Consider the following 4,299-nt stretch of genomic DNA (forward strand, 5'->3'; position numbering starts at 1 on the left):
AAATGACTTCATTCTGTAGTGTCCCTGGATAAGAGACTCTGCTAAATGACTCCCTACTGTAGTGTCTTTAGATAAGAGCCTCTGCTAAATGACTCCCTACTGCAGTGTCTCTGGATAAGAGCCTCTGCTAAATGACTCCCTACTGTAGTGTCTCTGGATAAGAGACTGCTAAATGACTCCCTACTGTAGTGTCTCTGGATAAGAGCCTCTGCTAAATGACTCTCTACTGTAGTGTCTCTGGATAAGAGACTGCTAAATGACTCCCTACTGTAGTGTCTCTGGATAAGAGCCTCTGCTAAATGACTCCCTACTGTAGTGTCTCTGGATAAGAGACTCTGCTAAATGACTCCCTACTGTAGTGTCTCTGGATAAGAGCCTCTGCTAAATGACTCCCTACTGTAGTGTCTCTGGATAAGAGCCTCTGCTAAATGACTCCCTACTGTAGTGTCTCTGGATAAGAGCCTCTGCTAAATGACTCCCTACTGCAGTGTCTCTGGATAAGAGCCTCTGCTAAATGACTCCCTACTGTAGTGTCTCTGGATAAGAGACTGCTAAATGACTCCCTACTGTAGTGCCTCTGGATAAGAGACTCTGCTAAATGACTCTCTACTGTAGTGTCTCTGGATAAGAGACTGCTAAATGACTCCCTACTGTAGTGTCTCTGGATAAGAGCCTCTGCTAAATGACTCCCTACTGTAGTGTCTCTGGATAAGAGACTCTGCTAAATGACTCCCTACTGTAGTGTCTCTGGATAAGAGCCTCTGCTAAATGACTCCCTACTGTAGTGTCTCTGGATAAGAGCCTCTGCTAAATGACTCCCTACTGTAGTGTCTCTGGATAAGAGCCTCTGCTAAATGACTCCCTACTGTAGTGTCTCTGGATAAGAGCCTCTACTAAATGACTCCCTACTGTAGTGTCTCTGGATAAGAGACTGCTAAATGACTCCCTACTGTAGTGTCTCTGGATAAGAGACTCTGCTAAATGACTCCCTACTGTAGTGTCTCTGGATAAGAGACTCTGCTAAATGACTCCCTACTGCAGTGTCTCTGGATAAGAGCCTCTGCTAAATGACTCCCTACTGTAGTGTCTCTGGATAAGAGCCTCTGCTAAATGACTCCCTACTGTAGTGTCTCTGGATAAGAGCCTCTGCTAAATGACTCCCTACTGCAGTGTCTCTGGATAAGAGCCTCTGCTAAATGACTCCCTACTGTAGTGTCTCTGGATAAGAGCATCTGCAAAATGACTCCCTACTGTAGTGTCTCTGGATAAGAGACTCTGCTAAATGACTCTCTACTGTAGTGTCTCTGGATAAGAGACTGCTAAATGACTCCCTACTGTAGTGTCTCTGGATAAGAGCCTCTGCTAAATGACTCCCTATTGTAGTGTCTCTGGATAAGAGACTGCTAAATGACTCCCTACTATAGTGCCTCTGGATAAGAGACTGCTAAATGACTCCCTACTGTAGTGTCTCTGGATAAGAGACTGCTAAATGACTACCTACTGTAGTGTCTCTGGATAAGAGACTGCTAAATGACTCCCTGCTGTAGTGTCTCTGGATAAGAGCCTCTGCAAAATGACTCCCTACTGTAGTGTCTCTGGATAAGAGACTCTGCTAAATGACTTCCTTCTGTAGGGTCTCTGGATAAGAGACTCTGCTAAATGACTTCATTCTGTAGTGTCCCTGGATAAGAGACTCTGCTAAATGACTCCCTACTGTAGTGTCTTTAGATAAGAGCCTCTGCTAAATGACTCCCTACTGCAGTGTCTCTGGATAAGAGCCTCTGCTAAATGACTCCCTACTGTAGTGTCTCTGGATAAGAGACTGCTAAATGACTCCCTACTGTAGTGTCTCTGGATAAGAGCCTCTGCTAAATGACTCTCTACTGTAGTGTCTCTGGATAAGAGACTGCTAAATGACTCCCTACTGTAGTGTCTCTGGATAAGAGCCTCTGCTAAATGACTCCCTACTGTAGTGTCTCTGGATAAGAGACTCTGCTAAATGACTCCCTACTGTAGTGTCTCTGGATAAGAGCCTCTGCTAAATGACTCCCTACTGTAGTGTCTCTGGATAAGAGCCTCTGCTAAATGACTCCCTACTGTAGTGTCTCTGGATAAGAGCCTCTGCTAAATGACTCCCTACTGCAGTGTCTCTGGATAAGAGCCTCTGCTAAATGACTCCCTACTGTAGTGTCTCTGGATAAGAGACTGCTAAATGACTCCCTACTGTAGTGCCTCTGGATAAGAGACTCTGCTAAATGACTCTCTACTGTAGTGTCTCTGGATAAGAGACTGCTAAATGACTCCCTACTGTAGTGTCTCTGGATAAGAGCCTCTGCTAAATGACTCCCTACTGTAGTGTCTCTGGATAAGAGACTCTGCTAAATGACTCCCTACTGTAGTGTCTCTGGATAAGAGCCTCTGCTAAATGACTCCCTACTGTAGTGTCTCTGGATAAGAGCCTCTGCTAAATGACTCCCTACTGTAGTGTCTCTGGATAAGAGCCTCTGCTAAATGACTCCCTACTGTAGTGTCTCTGGATAAGAGACTCTGCTAAATGACTCCCTACTGTAGTGTCTTTGGATAAGAGACTCTGCTAAATGACTCCCTACTGTAGTGTCTCTGGATAAGAGCCTCTGCTAAATGACTCCCTACTGTAGTGTCTCTGGATAAGAGACTCTGCTAAATGACTCCCTACTGTAGTGTCTCTGGATAAGAGCCTCTGCTAAATGACTCCCTACTGTAGTGTCTCTGGATAAGAGCCTCTGCTAAATGACTCCCTACTGTAGTGTCTCTGGATAAGAGCCTCTGCTAAATGACTCCCTACTGTAGTGTCTCTGGATAAGAGACTCTGCTAAATGACTCCCTACTGTAGTGTCTTTGGATAAGAGACTCTGCTAAATGACTCCCTACTGTAGTGTCTCTGGATAAGAGCCTCTGCTAAATGACTCCCTACTGTAGTGTCTCTGGATAAGAGACTCTGCTAAATGACTACACTGTAAATGTTCTACAGATCTCATATTACCATATTTGTTTATTTATTTTTATGTCTTAAATATTGATGTCACAAATGTATCATTTGTACATTTATTTATTAAAAATGTAGTTATTTGTTACATCTGACTGTGTAAAACCTAGCATTTAAAAAATATATATATATATATATATTTGTGTCTCTGAAATGAAATAAACAAATACTTGTCTGTCATTGAACATGCCATGATTAGGTAGTGAAAAAACACACCAATCTCTTTCAAAAGTTATTTAAATAATAAAAGCTAATTTACCAACATTTCAGAAAATGTATATATAGTGTTTTGGAATGAAAATGTTCATATGGAAAGCTTTACCATCAGTCTGAGCAGTTTTACTGCATGTGAAACTAAAGTGACAACGTGGTGTAATGACAGTAGGACTAAATAAAGGAAGGGAAGTGTTTACTTAATGGAATTGACTATATATTGCCTCCTCATGCATGTGCACACGCATGTACATACACACAGAGTCAACTCTACAGAAAACTAAGGCCTGTGTTTGACTATGTTACATGTCTTCCCGAGTGCATACAGTAAAGAAAGGCAAATTCATTTTCCAAATCTCATTCCACACAAGTGTGATTCGTAACACACCAAGACAACATAACAAAAACACTTCCCTGGACTTTGTCCTCTGGAAAGCTTTCCTAAACACCAGCTGCGGTGAAGCTCTTTATCTTCCCTGGCCTGACACCTGGAGAAGGGCTGATGACAACAATACCAGGTCTTATGTCTTTATTTGGGGTTGGTGCTGCAGGCAGAATCTTCACTAGGGGCCAGAGCAAAACGTGTCAGACATAGCTCAAGGGCTTAATTTTAATGCAGGTTTGACTCACCAATGTTCTGTAAACATAGACAGCATGCACTGGTGTGTGTGTGTCAGATTAGTAGAGAGAGAGAGTGTGTGAGTGTGTTTCAGGTGATGTGTAGCAATGTGTGTGTGGGGGGGCTCTCTCCTTTTCAGATATAATGTCTGTGAAATGTTAAAACCAGGCCAATTTTGCACGTTGCCAAACACATCACTCTTGTTGTTTGACTACAGTAGCACAGTAGTAGCCTTGGCCTAAAATTCATAGCTCATGAAGAATTTCTATCACTATGTTCAAATGACAAATTGCCACACTGGTTGCTTGAGGATATAGGCTATCTTAGAAAATTGGCTCAGCACAGTCTGTTAGGATTTTGTTTTGTTGCACTCTATGCATTGAATGACGCCGAGCATGTCGCCGCCTAGTGGCGCACACGAACACAGCGCACAACACGACGA

Source organism: Salvelinus alpinus, chromosome 24, assembly GCF_045679555.1.
Source record: "Salvelinus alpinus chromosome 24, SLU_Salpinus.1, whole genome shotgun sequence".
NCBI classification, from domain to species: Eukaryota; Metazoa; Chordata; class Actinopteri; order Salmoniformes; family Salmonidae; genus Salvelinus; species Salvelinus alpinus.